This window comes from Furipterus horrens, unplaced genomic scaffold, assembly GCF_987537825.1.
Source record: "Furipterus horrens unplaced genomic scaffold, mFurHor1.1.pri manual_scaffold_11, whole genome shotgun sequence".
Taxonomy (NCBI): domain Eukaryota; kingdom Metazoa; phylum Chordata; class Mammalia; order Chiroptera; family Furipteridae; genus Furipterus; species Furipterus horrens.
The window spans coordinates 53368392-53384164 of record NW_028327181.1 but is presented as its reverse complement, the minus strand read 5'-3'; the positions used below and the strand labels follow the sequence as shown (position 1 = coordinate 53384164).

Here is a 15773-nt window from a genome sequence, read left to right as displayed (position 1 = left end):
TAATCGCACGTCCTTGGACAAGGCTTCTCAACCCTCTCCAGCCCCTCCCCCTCCCACCTCCAGGATCAGCACCACCCCCTTCCGAAATATTCCTCCCACCTAAGGCCAACGAAAAGCTAGAATGGGTAGGAAAGATGGATAGTTTTCTCTTGGGTATCTGTGTGTCCCATATGATGCCAGTCCTGTCCTCCTGTATTTCTGGCTCAGCTCCGCTGGAGCGGGCGCGGCAGGGCGCGAAGTGAGAGCGAGGAGTTGGGGTTCCGCCCAGGGCGGCCTGAGAAGCAGGGTGGCTGCGGGGGTGAGGAGCCGCAGGAGCCGGGCCGGCCTGACACCACCTGGCGGAGTCTCGGGGAAGAGTCTTAAAGGCGCGCGCTCCTCGGCGCCCGGCGCACTTCAGCAGGAGCCTCCGAGAGCTCGCCTCCTTCTCCCACCCGGCGCCTCGGGAGGTAAGTGCCGTCAGTCCGCCCGACTCGGGGCTGGGTCGGGGCGGCCCGGAGCGGCCCGCGCTTTCCATGCCCTAGCTCGGGCTGCGGTTGGAGGGCGGCGCCCAAGTTTTTTGAAGGCCTCGGAGGGCAGCTGGAGGGGCGCAGTGCCGGGGCGGGGATGGCCCGGGTGGCCGAGAGCTGGGGTCGTCTGGGGCGGCCTTCCCCGGCAGGGCTTCAGGGAAAGACACCCACGCGCGGCGCACGCTCGAACCCCAACCCCGCGCACCGAGCACTTGGTGCACTCTGGCCGCTGTCCCAGCGAGCCCCAGCCTGCTGGAGCCGCCCCCCGGCTCCGCGCTTTCCTGCCCGCCCCGGTACCTTTGCAGCCTTCTTGCTCCGCGGTCGCGCCCGGTCACGCCGGCTGCTCGCGCCCGGCGGCCGGCCAAGCAGCCCTAGCCCCAACGCGCCCGCGCCCCGGGCCACCCCGCCTGGCCTCTTCGCGCAGCGCCCCTCGCCTTCCCCATCTCCAGCCGCTCGCTATTTTCACACCTCCCAGTGCCCCGGCCCCGGCGCCTGATTCAGTGCTTAGTAATTAATTTGGCGTTTCAGAATGGTCACCGGGCTGGATAATGGGCGCATTCATCCCCCGGGCTAATCTGAACAGAGGTGGGAAGAAAGGCTTTCACAGACAGAAAATGCCATTCGCTGAGCGCTCAAAGGGGCTGTCACTCCCAGAATAAATCGCCGCCCCGCCCGCCGGCTTCTCTGACCATTTCCATACAGCCCCGGCCGCGCCGCCGCGGACTCGCCGGCCTCGGCCCTGGCTGCCGAGAATCACTCACTCGAGTGCCTTCGACGGGAAAGTCGGGCGAGAGCGAGACCCGGGCAGGGGCCAGGGGGAAACGGGAAGGCAGGGGGCTCGGGTTGAGGCCGCAGGGGACAAAGAGCTTGATTAGAAAATCAAATGCTAAACTAGAAGGAGGCACTTCTAATTCAAGGCGCAGACTTAGGAGCTGGGGCTTGGGGAGTAACCGTCCAAAACCCCGCGGTTCGCAAAAGGGGAGGAGGACCGGCGCGGCCCAGTGCGGTCCGTGGCGTGCAGGAGGCCACACAGCAGGTTAGTGGGGCTCCCGAACTGTATGGAATGCAGTGCACCGGCACGAATCGCAGAAGAGGGGCCCGCTGGTGCGGTTCTGACCCTCGCCAGGTGTCAGTTTAATTCCGGGTTCCCTGCGTTATCAGCTCTTTCGCTGGCAGGGCAGGGGAGGTGACCACGTGCCTCCAACTCGACACTCCTGCCCGGACCTCAGGGTGTGCCCGAGGCATCTGCCGAGGGTGACGTCGGCTTTATCTTCTGGCCCCTTCTTGACCCGGGGTCGCCCCGAGTGTTGGACACAAACGGCCTGCAGGCTGGTCTGCGCGGGCTCTGGAAACCCGGGCCTTTCCCTGAGGGCGCCCCTTGCCTTGTGGGGAAGCAGCATCGTGCGAGGCAGCTGCAGCCCTAACGGGAGCCTTGGGGTGAGCAGGGCCGGCTTGACTCTATCCAAGGTGAAGCTCCAGGCACCTGATTTTTCTGCGGGAGGGGCTCTCCGTGTGTCCACCTCGCGGGGTGCAGTGGGGACCTCCCTTCCGGGGAAGAGAAGGAACTGTGGTTCTAAGCTAGACACTCAGCTTGGTTAAGAGGCTGGGATGACAAGGGCAACAGCTGGTTGGAAGAGACATTCCTGGAAGGGCCAGATGGGTGTCCAGAGTGTATAGGGGTTCGAATCCCGTGCCACTCGACAACTTCTGAGTGGAAGCCACGCCTCCCTTGAGTCTCACTTTCCTTGTCTGCAAAGCAAGAACGAAATGAGATCACATTTGGCTCCAAGTGCAGGGCCCTCAGTGGAAGGATCCCACACGCCTCTCACATCCGCAACCACCAATCCAGCCACACACGCCCCTGGCTTCTCTCCAAGACTTCACCAACACCTCTCCTTGGAGCTTTTTCTCAGGCTGCTCCCACCCACCTTTGCTGCTCCAGGGTTTTGGTGCCCAGCTCTCCTGGAAACGAAACGTTCTAAGAGCTGGAAGGGGCCTTTCAAAGATTCTAAGACCATTGTACAGATAGTGATACTGAGACCTGCCATGCCATCCAACTTGTCAGAGAACTTGAACTAGAGTGGATTTCACAGCAGCATGAATCTCAGAGTCTAGGCAACAGTCTCTAGGCCTGGGGAGGAGCTCAGAAATCTGCCTTTTAAACAAGCTTCCTAAAGCTTTGGATGTAGATGGTATAGGCCCTATATTTAGGGAAATGGGGCCCAAACTGGGCTTTTCCCAGCATCTCCTTCCCTCCCAGGACTGCAGGTCTAGCTTCCTTTCTGCCACTTGAATAGTCCTGACTCTCTCCTGTCCCTATTGGAGGTTTGTAGTGGATGGAGCCTACTTCTAGATAGGACATACCTCTGGATGTGCCATCTCTAAGGGAGCAGCTGTAGGTGAGCGGAGCACCCTGCCAGATGAGGAATGATCTAAGTGGGCAGTAGGCTCACTGGACATTGAGCCCCAAAGCTAGGGGCCTCCTCTTAACAATACACATTGACTGCCGAACACTGTGCACCACGGGCCCCACACAGACAGTATGCCCGGAGGGCCCCTGAGCAAAGGCGAAGCCTGCCCACCGCAGGGACAGGGCAGCCCACCACAGGGGATCCGAGCCAGCAATAGCCCAGGTATAGGCTGTGGCCCAGAATACCCAACACCTGCCCCTTCACCATGCTGGGCTCACAGGAAAGAAGGTGGGGGGAGATAGAGGAAAGGTCTGGAAGAGTGGGTGGGGGGAGGAACGCTATTAAGAACAGCAAGGGGGCAGGGGAGGGGACAAGTCCCTATTTATGTAAGCCGTTTGTGGCTGTGGATTGTAAAACTAGGCAGGATTCTCTGGAGTAATTCATAGTGTTTGGACAAGACAAACATTGTTCTGCTTTAAACAAACCTCCAGAAAGGTCAGCCTGGTTCATCCCTTTGCTGTAAGTCGCTGAGACTATCCAGATGATGAGAAAATCAGATCTTAGCTGAGGAGGCCCGGGCAGAAGGCAGTTGCCTCCTGAGCCCTTTTGGATCCAGGGTGAGGGCACGTGCTCAGGGAGGGTCCTTGGCTCCCACTGACCAGGGCTGGCTCCCACCCTGGAGCCAGGAGACATGGTTGTGTGTGTGTGTGTGTGTGTGTGTGTGTGTGTATTGTAGAGGATGAGATCTTGATGATGCCAAGGAACATCCATGTTCTGCAGCAAGGCCAACATGACCTGCCTTGTGAATCTTCTTTATGTGGGTGAAGAGTTGATGGGAACAAAGGTTCATGGATCCAGAACCAAATTAGACCCACTAAACCCAAGCCCAGATATGCTCCTGGACCCCAAAAAATCGCTGTTCCTTACATACGAATGCATTGGCTGAGTCCTTCTCTGTTCACTTAGCAAACATTTTTTGACTGCCTACTATTTGCTCGGTGTTGAGTATAGGAATAGTGAGCCACAAAGATGTTGCACCCAGTCGTGAGGCCTACAGTCTGGATCCCCCACCCCTACTTCACCTCTGTTTTCCCTAAGAAGAGAATCTTCTCACACTTTCACTTCCAGCACCTCTCCTACCATCATTGCCTCTGTAAGCCCCTGTCCGAGACCGCAAAACAGTTCCTGGACTGAGGCCAGCAGCCAGCACCGTCAGTGTTCTGTACGTGTGAGCTGTTGTCGGGACCGCGAGTATGACTGCGACGATAGACTCCGCTCTTGAGGGAGCTGCCCGACCCCAAGCTGAAGTGAACACTTTTTATTAATACTCATTATTCATGCTCATTGACTTATTATGAATTAGTAATTAGTAAAGTGTTATTAACACCAAGTCGAGCCTTCCTGCAGTCCTAGGTGTCACTGTCTTGTACATGATCTCCAGTTGCCCAGGGCAGCTTGTCATTCTCTCAAGAGGTGGTGTCCCTGTGGTAACCATGGTGATGGTAGTGGCACTGGGTTTGCTTGTTTCATACAACTTTATTAAGATTGTATTTGCTTAGGGCTTTGGACCCTTCAGGGCCTTATGAATATACCTACTTACTCAGTACTTACTCATTACTCCTGATATCCATGGGGGGCTTGGGTAGATGGAAGGAAGGAAGGAAGGAAGGGCACAGATAATATTACTATCCACATTTTTCAGAAAAGAAAACTGGTGCTCAGAGAGGTGAAAGGACTTGCCCACTGTCTTTCTTCAGGCTGCTATAACACAATGCCATAGACTCTGTGGCTTGAGCAACAGACATTTATTTCTCATAGTGCTGGGGGCTGGGAAGTCCGAGGCCAAGGTGCTGGCCAATTTAGTTTCTGGGGAAGGCTCTCTTCCTGGTTTTCAGATAGTTAGCTGCCTTCTTGCTGTGTCCTCACATGGTGGAAAGAGAGATTATGCCTGTCACACTTCTTAGAAGGGCACGAATCCCACCGTTGGGGATTAGGGCTTCAGTATATGGATGGGGAGGGGCACAGTCACTTAGCCCGCAGTGCGCACTGGCTCAGAGCGGTGAAGATCAGAGAGCGTGTATGGCTGGAGCACAGTCCGAGCAGTCGGCTTCGTCCCGGGCAGTCCTGCTGACCACCTAAGGAGCTCTCTGCAAACAGAGCTAGGAACCTGGGCTCCCTGGGAGTCCCTGTAAACGAGGTGCCAGCAAGAGGCTAGGAAGTAGCTTTTTAGGGTTAGGTCATGTCCATCCAGCCTATGTCTAGTTTCTGGCATCAGTCCGGGGGCTAGCATGGTGGCAGTCCTTGCCTGATGTTAGTAGTGTCAGTGAGGGAAAGGTCCACTCCCTCCCCCCAAATCCTACTTTCTTTTAATACCTTATTGTGCTTGAATAATTCACATCCTTACCCAGTCTATGTAGAGACAATGGTCCATGTCTGTTTTCATCTTGTACCACCTCTTGGAATTAAGACCTCCTAAGTTTTCTCCCTCTGTGATGGGCAGACCAGTAATATCTCATTTTACTATTTGGGGAAAATAAGCTGTTTCACATAGCTGCTTTTTTTTTTTTTTTTTTTTTTTTTGGCAGTTAACAGAAGATTACTCCTTTAAGCATAGAAACATTTTATGTAATGATTTTTCATTAAAAACATTCTTTTCATGAAAATCATGATATTTTTTCTACCTAAGTCAGCGGGATTGACTATGAAGTAGGTGTTCCCTAGGTGTGGTCAAATGGGTGACCCACAACCTATTTTGATGACTCCCAGCCATTGTTAGGAACATCAGCTCGGGGGCAATTTATTCAGCCTCCCTGCCTTAGTTTCCTCACTTGTAAACTGGGGAGCACTGGATGGATGCTCTCTAGGGCCTCCTTCTAGGCTTCTCTATCTCCACTGGGCTCTAATACAGTAATGAATCTGGGTGGGACCTGTCCTGAGTCCCTGGGTGGTGGCCGGGTTAGATTCTATGGTCAGCTGTCACTTCTCAGTGTAACAATGTTCAGCAGTCACCCATGCCCCCAAGGACCCTAATCTGTGGTTCTCTGTGACTCTGGAAGAACAGAAGATGTCTGACCTCAGCTTACAAACATTTCTAAGTGAAGAACTTCTGGCTTTCCCATGGACTAAAATCCTTGATATTGTGGCTCTTTTTTTCTCAAATGCTCCGGAGGCTATTGACTTACTTCTGGACTATGTTCAGAATCGTAATCAGTGCAGCAACCCTGTCCTCCAGCAAAGGGGGTTTGCAATTACTTAATATTTACAGCAAGCACTTGGCAAGCTTATGTCGGGGGCACTGAACTCTGCATTGTGGGAGGTGAAGGACAGAGAGACATGGCCACAGCTCATGAGAAGACCCAAAGGAACTTCACAGACATTTCAAGTCCCGGGTGTTAGTGTTTCCTCTTTTTGTTCCTTTCATTTACCCCAAGCTCACCTTTTAATATTTTCAAGGGACCCTCTTAATTTTGTCGTTTCCAGGTTGTTGGTGTATTAGCTTCCTGTGGCCACTCTAACAAATTTCCACAAACTGGGTGGCTAAACAACAGAAATTTATTCTTTCACTGTTTTGGAGGCCAGAAGTTTGAAAGCACTATCACTCGATTGAAATCAAAGGATAGGCTCCCTCCACAGGCTCTGGAGGGGAATGAGTTCCTTGCTTACTTTAGCGTCTTGTGGCCACCTCACTCTATGCCTCTGTCCTCACATGGCCTTCTCCTCTTCTCTCTTGTCAGGTCCCCCTATGCCTCTCTCATACTGACACTAGTGATGGCACTTAGGGCCCGTCCAGATAAGCCATGATGGTATCCCCGTCTCAAGATCCTTAACTTAATAGCATCTGCAAAGTTTTTTTTTTTTTTTTTTGTCATATAAGGCAACATTCATAGGTTCCAGGGATTATGACATGGCTATCATTTTGGGGTGTGTGTGTGTATTTTTCAGCCTAACAACTGGTCACTACCATCTATTGTCCATAATTCTGTGGTCTTTGATCAATTTTAATGAATTTGTAGTACACTTCTATTCTATGCCAGACTGTCCATTAAACACTGATGATTCAGAGGGAAAGACACAGTTTCTCCACAAGAAGCTCATGGATTTGTCAGGAAAAAAATATAATATTAAGAACTACGGAGAAAGGCAACTCCAGGGTCTTAGAGGTACCCAGGATGGATCCTGAAGAGTTCAAATTACTGATCAATGTCTGTAATGCACTGAATACCCTGACCTGTACCTGCCTCTTTGTCTTTGCCTCCTGCCACTCCCCACCTGGCTCACCAAGCCCCCACCAAGCTGGCCTTCTTCCCCTTCCTTATCTAAGGCTAGCTCTGCCTCAGGATCTTTGCACTTCCTGTTTCCTCTGTCTGGAATGCACATGCCCCTCCCTCCAATATCCCGCAGCTCACTTCCTCAACTCTGCTCTACTGGCTCCCTGCGAGAGACACCCTCACCCACCCACCCAGTACCTTGTCTAAAATCCACCTTTGCTGCTGGCTCTCAGTCCACTCCTCTGCATTATTTGTGTTCCCAGCACTTATCACAATCAAGGCACTCCTGTCTGGGCCATCTCTACCTCCACAAGCATTTTGAGATGTGATACCTAGAACTTCCTAGAAGATCCTAAATGCATACTATTTTCAGTTTTTACTTCCAGTTCTCTTCCTGAGACTGTATTTGGCCTTTTTCTTTTGGCCTTATTAGCACAACAGGCTACATTTCAAATGAATTAGAATGGGGCTCGGCCCTTCTATGGGGAATGTGTAAACAGGAGGAACCATTTTTCAGCTGTAATAGTGACTGGTATGTGTAGGGGTGGGACCTACTGGCATTCAGCAGACAAGGGCCAGGGATTCTAAGTGTCCTGTAGTGGGCAAGACGGCTCTGCCCAGTGAAGAATTTTCTGACCCCCAATGCCAATAGCACCTATGTGGAGAAACAGTCTTAAGGAAATAGTTGGTATTCGATTACCAAACTAGTCTTTTCCAACCTTAACCGATAGCCTTTCATCCTATAAGAGTATTTCAAATTCTTTCTCCCCAAATGCATCACCTTCTACTAAACCTTTCTGTGTTCCACGGCACGTTCATGCAGCCTTCTGAGATCCTCCAGTTCACCCCCTCCTCTTAGTATCACTCCCGTGTCCCCTCTAACTTTTGAGGTTTCACTGAGAAGACTCCCTCCTTCACATTTTGTCTAAATCTTCAATGAATTGAGCCCCTATTTTGGGCTCAGAGCACCCCCCCCCCAACATACACACTATTTTCTCCACCTAGAGAACCATCCTTTTATTTGCATCCTTTGTGCCCTCCCTCCAAGGCCAGGCTTCCATCCATGACAAAGCTTCCCCCACAGTGCCCGTTTTCTTTATTTTAATAGAGCTTTGAGGGTGGGACCTTGTCAAAAGCTTTTTGCAAATGAAAATAAATTGCATCTGCTGGTTCCTCTTGTCCACAGGCATTTCACCCCTTCAAAGAGCTCTGGTAGATTAAAGGATTTGCTGGATTTGGGGTTTGTATGGTTTCTATGCCCAATTCCTGAATCCTCAGCCAAGAAGCCTGCAATAGGGAGGCCTGAGCTGAAGATGCAGATAAACAACACAAGAAACAGATAAATCTCCGGGACCCCTACGCACTGTTCTGGCCTCTTCTCCCAGGACAGTCACGTCTCTTGAAATCCTGCCCAGGGACCTCGGATGGATTCCTTGAGCAATCTCCAGGAAGCTGGTTAGGTGAGCTGAGCTCTAGAAGCCTTAAAATGAGAGGATGCCCCTAATTCTTCCAGGGTGAGGGATCTGAGAGCCTGATCTAAGAATTATGAGTGTTAAAAAACAAACAGCCCTGGCCGGCGTGGCTCAGTTGGCTGGGTGTTGTCCCACAAAGTGAAAAGCCGCCCGTCCGATTCCCGGTCAGGGCACATGCCTGGGTTGCAGGCCTGGTCCCTGGATTAGGGTGCGTGCAAGAGGCAGCCGATGGATGTTTCTCTCACACATTGATGTTTCTCTCCCTCTCTTTTTCCCTACCTTCCCTTCTCTCTAGAATAAATCAATAAAATCTTTAAAAAACACACACACAAAACTTGTCTAAACGGTCACAGATTGAGCCTCTACTCTGTTCCAGCTTCTTACCTCAGATACATCTTAGTATTCACCCTAACAAACCCATAAGGTAGGTGTGATGACTCCCATTTCACGGTGAGAAAACTGATGCTCAGACCGGTCAAGCAACTTTCTCAGGGTCACACAGTCAGTTAGCAGTGAATTGGAATCAAGCTTTAAGTTAAATTCTTTCCATTTCCAAAAGAAACGCAGTCCATCCAGGCCACACCTACCCTTTGGGAAGGACCAGATGCTGAGATCGCCTCTGCTGCTACAATTTCCAGCCTCCATTGGGAGTCCTGGAAATCAAATCATTCAACGTCTGTCCTTTTAACTGAACCGGACATGCTCAGGAGCACAGTTGAGCCAGGCCACAGCTCGTATTGCGAGTGGACCTGACTCCCTTCTCCCTGTCTCAAGAGGGTTGAGCCCCATTTATGTTGGAAAGCCATGGCAACCAAGCTCATCTTGCCTATAGGAGCCAAGAGTTCAAACGCTGGACCCAGAGCATTAGTTCAAATCTCTGCTCCTGTACTTACCCGTGATGTCATCTCCAGCAAATTCCTTCTCTGTGGCTCGGTTTTCTCCTCTGTAAAATGGAGATAATAGTACTTACCTCACAAGGTTGTTATGAATGTTATGAGTCAGTGACCGACAAAGCCCTTAGAAGAGTGCTTGGCCCAGAGGAAGCATTATATCAGCGCTTGATGGAAAAAGTAAAACCCTCAGGCACTCCCAACACCAAGGCCCCTCACGTTATCTCATTTCTCCTGGGCCCTTACTCGCTTCCTGTCCTCTTTCCTCACAATGAGCCTGTGCCACGGGGGGCGGGGTGCCCGAACTCTGGGGTATGCCCTTCCCTGCACCCTCACCCTGTTCCCCAGATCGCTTCACCCACTTTCAGGAGTTGCATGTTTTAAGTATTCTTGCAGCACACTGGGGTGCCAGGGCATGTCAGTTGAAAATCTCTGATCTAGGTCACTTCCCTTTCTTTGAAGACACCAGCACCTGGTTCAGTTTTCGTCTCTGCTCCAAGCCCTGACGTGGGTCCCGAGTGTCTGTAATACCCAGGTGGAAGGCCCATTGAGTACCTTGCCCTGCTTACCTCCAGTCACCTTTACCTCTGCTTGCCAGCAGAACTACCCCACCCCCGTACCGAGGTATCCCACTCTGGAATTCTCAATTCAGACGTCTGGTTTGGGACCTAAATTACATATCCCCCACCACATTTCTTCTTCTGTTTTCCCGAATCCCCTGAAGTCGCTCCGTCCCATAGAACTTTCTGTGGTGGTAGAAACGTTTTTTCCTGGCGCTCTCCAAACCAGGGGCAGTTGAGGAATTGAGCTTTCAATTTTATTTAACTTTAATTCATTCAAGCTGACATTGGAATAGCTACATGTGCTTCCGGGCTGGGCTGTCGCGTTGAACAGGACAGCTCTAGACCCCTGGTGTCTCTATTTCCTCTTCTGTGACCTGTCTTCACTCCCTTCTCGCTTTTGTCTCTCTGGTCCCTCGCCCCAGCCACCCTCTTCCCCTTGTGCTTCTGTCCCACCTCCTGGGACAAATCCTCCACTCTAGATTAACCCAACTGTCCTGCTTTCTCTGGGTCTACACAGGGGGCCGCCGAGCACCGCTGGGGGAGGGGAGGCCCGTGGCTTTGCTGGTTTGCATTCTTTCTCATAGGCACCAACTTCAATGGGTCCTTTATCGCCCGCAAACATTATCCTCTTTTCAGTAATGACCCAATCAAGCCTGCTCCCCTGTTCTCAAACCTCCAAAGCTCCCACCTGCTCCCTCACTCTCAGCAGGGGGTGCCACTTCCTATTCCATTGTAACCAGAGAAGCTTTCAGACCACCTGACCACACATTTTATGAGGCTGGTGTTATCTGTCTTCAACCTTTCTCCTTCTGCTCCTTCCTCTCAACATTCAGGCATGTTTAAATAGCCTTATCTTATAAACAACAATAAAAGTCCCAGTCTTCCCTCAATCCCACCGCACCCTATCTATCACCCTTATTCTTCGTATCAGCCTATCCTCTTCCTACCACTTGTTTTCACACTTATTGGAAGTTGTCTGCACTCACTCTCTTCCACTTTCTCACCTCCCATTCACTCTCTAACCTTAGGCCGTCTGGCTTCTGTCCTTATCACTCCTCTGCCACTGCTAGGCAAGGTCACCGTGATTTCCTTGTGGTTTAGTCCAAAGGACTCCTTTCAGATCTTATCTTGACCTTGAAAGCATGTGACCCTGCTCACTGCCCCTCCTTCCCAGAACCTGCCTGTTCGTTTCCAGGACACCTGAGTCTCCTGTTCTCCTCCTTCTGTTCTGGCTACTTCTAAGTTTTCTCGAAACTGCCCCATTCTCCTCTTCCTAGGGTGATCCTCGGGCTTCAGGTAAGGCTGGGTGCCAAGGAGGGTGGCTCCCCCTCCCCACACATTCCGTGCAGAAACACCTGGGAATTTGCTTTCTCACCCAACAGCCACGCTGTTGTGTTGTGAACTCCAGTTGGTACCATGGATCCTGCTGCTTAGAGCCTGACATGCCTTTGCGGGTGTGTATTTATAACCTCCACTTTGAGAAGCTCTCACGACACTTGGACATCTGTTTTTTTCATTTGTCCCCTCAGAAGGTAGTGCGCTTTAGCAAGGGACACTGACAAATTAGAGGGCCCTGGGGGAGTCTGCAGAGTAGTCAGAAAACAATGTCCTAGGAGAAATCTTTAAAAGGACTGGGAGTATTTAGCCTAGAAGACATAAAACTAAGGGATGACAGAGGGCTGATTTCAAACATTTGAAGAGGCGGAACCTTGGTCTGGGCTCCTGTTTGGAGTTGAAATCAGACCAGCTATACCAGTAACAGGGAGCTGGCTTTGACTGGAGGTAGACAGGCTCAGACCTCCAAGATCCAAGGCGAGACAGTCCTGCTCACCAGGAAGGACTCAAGAAGATATGCTTAGGCCGAAGTGCCCACAATGAAAGTGGAAAGCTTTCTCCCCCGCTGCCTCCCAGAAGACCACTGGCCTGAGCTCAGCTGGCAACTCTGAGCTGCCCTCCAGGGCGTGTAGTTTCAGACCTGCTGCCTGGCGTGCTGGGCAGCCGGCTCGGGGGCAGAACGTCCTGGCCTGTTTTGGTGACTACCGTCAGCTTATGTTGCGGGCTGCCCCAAACACTGTCCCACAGAGCCCACTGCTGTGATGGTAGGGGGTGTCGTGCAGGGTGTTTGATTGTCACCTCACACTGAGTTCCCTTTATGAGCCCTCCCCTCCCAGGAGAAATTCCTGTCTGATTTTAGTACCAAGAATAGTTGTAATTCTCTTGAGTAATAGGTCTGTTTTTATCTCATGGACACTGGGAATTGTGTAACTGACATGGTCTTTTCATTTTGGCTGCTGGGTGGGCGTGGGGGGAGGAAAGCTCAGGGACAGAGTTGTGGCCCACCCACAGGAGGTGAAGAGGGCATTCCAGGATGCACGTTAGCTTTATTCCCAGCTCTCCTTGGTCTTCCCTCTTTTGTTTTCCCTCTCAGCTTTCCTTCTTATTTTACTGTCCAAAAGCAAGAACATACAAGCAAAAGTAAGTAAAAATCACCTCTAATTTCATCATCCAGAGACGAGCACAATTCGCATTGCTGCCTGTGTATGCATTGCAGAGCATGGTGGTTTTGGGGCTGTAGTGTTGTGTAATTTGCTTTTTCCATTTTATATTTTTATTAATTAAATTTATTTATTAAGCCCTGGCTGGTGTGGCTCAATGGATTGAGCGCCGCCCTGTGAACCAAAGCATTGCTGGTTCGATTCCTAGTCAGGGCAGAGAATTGGAAGGTTGCTGGTTTGACTCCTGGGCAGGGTACAAGCCTGGGTTGCAGGCCAGGTCCCTGGTTGAGGGCTTGCAAGAGGCAACCACACATTGATGTTTCTCTCTTTTTCCCTCCCTTCCCCTCTCTCTAAAAATAAATAAATAAAATATTTTAAAAAGAAGCCAGCCTTTAAAAAAAACAAAAATAAAAATAAACTTATTTATTAAATAATTTAAAATTTCTATGAGATGTAGCAATTTAATACTAAGAACAAATGTTTCTATAGCCACTTACTATGTGCCTGGATTTATGTATACTTACATATACATATATGTGAAAGTATATTCATGTAGATTATATAAGTATAATATGTATATGTATTGTAAGCTATAATGTTCATATGTGAACTCATCTGATGCTCAGAACCCTAAGAGGTAGATGTTATTGGGTCCCCTTTGAAAAGAGGAAAATGAGGCACAGGAAGGTGCAAAACTTGCCAGCGTCACACTCTGGCTCCAAAGCATGTGCTCCTAACTGCTAGGCTGCCTTTCATACCATTGGAATTTCACAGTCCACAGTGGTTAAACATGTTGTTTATCTCCTTTCAGCTCACTTCCTAATTTATGTTATTTTGCCATGCTTTAAGTACCCTGTAAGTCACCTGAAATCCTCTCTGCCACAAGGCAAGGCATAAATAACCAGTGCAGAGTGGTAGTGGCACAGAAAGGCAAAGCTAATGTGCTACCCCAGGGGAAAGGATGGGCCCAGGCTGTCCTGCGATGGAATGGATTTATTTCCTTGGGCTGGGTGAACTGCCATGCCTGGAAGAGCAGGCCAGGGTGGCTGTCTCTCAGGGACTCCAGGGATAAGCATTCTTCCAAGGCTGGCTGGACCAGCCCAGCCCTGAGGCCCCTTCTTAAGAGTCTCAGTTCATGAAAATGCCAGTAAGACAAAATGAAGCCCTTAGTGGAGTTAATGCAGCAACTCAGCTGTTGGGCCGGAACCAGGACCCTGGGCTTTCAGTCCAGGTCTATTACTAGTAACAAACCATCAGAAATGGAGCTGCACACTCTCTGCCCAGGGCATTCTTTTCCCCAGAGCTCCTTGGCTGCTGCTGCAGGATGGTTTAAGGATGCTGTAACTGTCTTCAGTCTTTTTTCAGGTGACAGAGATTGAGGCCAGAAGGAGAAGGTGGGTGGGCCCAAGGATGTCCCATGAGACTATAATTGGTTGGGAATATCCATTTGACAGATGTGAGGAGAAGAAGGAGCCCAGATCTCTATTCTTGGATTTGATGTTTACTCGGTGAGAGATTTGGGCAAGTGTCTTCACCTCCTGAGACCTCAGTGTCCTCATCTGCAATGAGGAGTTAATACCTACTTCGTAAAGCTGCTGTGGGGCTCCCGTGAGGTGGTGTAGGGTGCAGCACCCTTAAAAACCCGAGCCACGAATAAGTACTAGGAGCCTTCCTCAGCGGGTCCAGGGAGGCCTGGCTTCCCCCAGCCTGAGGCTCCGCAGACCTGTCAGAGGGTCGTTGGCCGGTGCCCGGGTGCTGTCCGGCATCTTTCCCCTTCCGTCCCCTGCGCACCTCAGCTCCCCCCGCATAAAAGGAGTGAAGTTCCCGGCAGGCGCAACCACGCAGTGACAACTGTGTGTGGCGGGGGTTACGGAGCAGCAGCCCTTTCTCGCCAGACTCCAGGGGCTTCGGGCAGGAGAAGTGAGCAGGCAGAGGCTCCGTCCTCTTCTTCCGCATGACCCCGGGCTGTTTGCCGACAAGGGTACCGCATACAGCGCGGTGCCACCAGGGCCATCAGGCTGGGTTAGAGGAAGGCCCGACCTCAGCGCAGCAAAGAAAACAAACACAGATGTGTTTGGATGGGACCGCGAGGGAGAAAACCGTCCCCTCCCCGCCCCCCCGCCTCCCCCCCGCCTGCGCACTCCTAGAGGCGTGGGGCCGGCGGAAACCTGCGAGGCTCCCGGGGCAGCGCGGGGCCGGGGCGAGGCTGACAGTCCCTGGCCGGCCCCTCCTCCCTCCAAGGGGTGCGCGCGGGCCCAGCCCCCTCTCCGGGGTTTCCCCGGGCGCTCTTCTAGCTTTCTCTTTGTCTCTGCTTTGCTTTCTCGAGCTCCCGGGCTCCCACCCGTTAGCGTTCACGGCTCTCCCCGCGTCCCAGGCCGGTTCCGTTTAACTTTCTTCTTTCCCGGGGTGAAAACTTAGCTCGCGAGCGGGCGGTTGCTCGCCGACGTTATTGGCCGGCGCCCCGCCCGGCGGTCCCGCCCCCCGCCCCCGCGCTCCCCTCCGCCCCCCACTCCCGGCTCGAGTGGCGGCTTCGGCGGAGCCTTCGGAGGCGTGCGTGCGTGTGTGAGTAAGCGCCAGCGAGCCTGAGTGTGTGTGCGCCCCGGGCGCGGGCTGGGCAGCACTCGCACCGCGGCGGGAGACGGGCGGCCGCCTCGTCGCTCGGGAGAGAGAGGCGGCGGCAGCAGCGGCCGGGCTGGGGCCCGGGCTGGGTAGCGGCGGCCGCGCAGGGCATGGAGCTGGCAAGCCCGCGCTGAGGCAGGACGCGTCTGCTAGCTGCGAGTGAGCAGCTCTAGCTGTCCGGCGTGCGGGCTCCCCGGCCAGGGCCGGGCAAACTTTTCTTTCTCTTTTGCCCCCTCCAGAGGTAAAGTCCCGAATGCGGAGTCTCCGGCGGGGACGCGATCGGGGGCGCGGGAGAGGGATCCCAGGCTGCGGGAGGGAGGGGCGCGGGTCGTGCCGTGTTGGGGGCCCCCGCGCTCTTCTGCACCCGAGACTTGGGGTGTTAGGCGGGCTGGCTGCGGACGGGCGGACGGGCGCGGGCATGCCCCTCGGGCGGCGTGGAGGCGGTGGTGGCTGGGAAGCCGAGCTTTAGCCCGCGTGACCCCGGTTCTCCGCTGGGCCGGGGACAAGCGCGGGCGATTCTTGCTTGGGGGCTCTGGATTCTTCTTCCTC

At 52.5% G+C, this 15773-nt stretch overlaps 1 protein-coding gene across 3 annotated transcripts in view; it reads left to right on the top strand.

Moving 5' to 3' along the window:
• Nucleotides 1–388: 388 nt before the first annotated feature.
• Nucleotides 389–15773, top strand: part of NTN1 (netrin 1) — a 188736-nt gene continuing 173351 nt past the window's right edge. The window contains exon 1 of one of the 3 annotated variants that reach the window (XM_090291090.1): nucleotides 389–446. The gene's annotated coding sequence lies outside the window, so the exon portion shown is untranslated. The other 2 variants (XM_090291089.1, XM_090291088.1) reach the window with 2 other exon arrangements.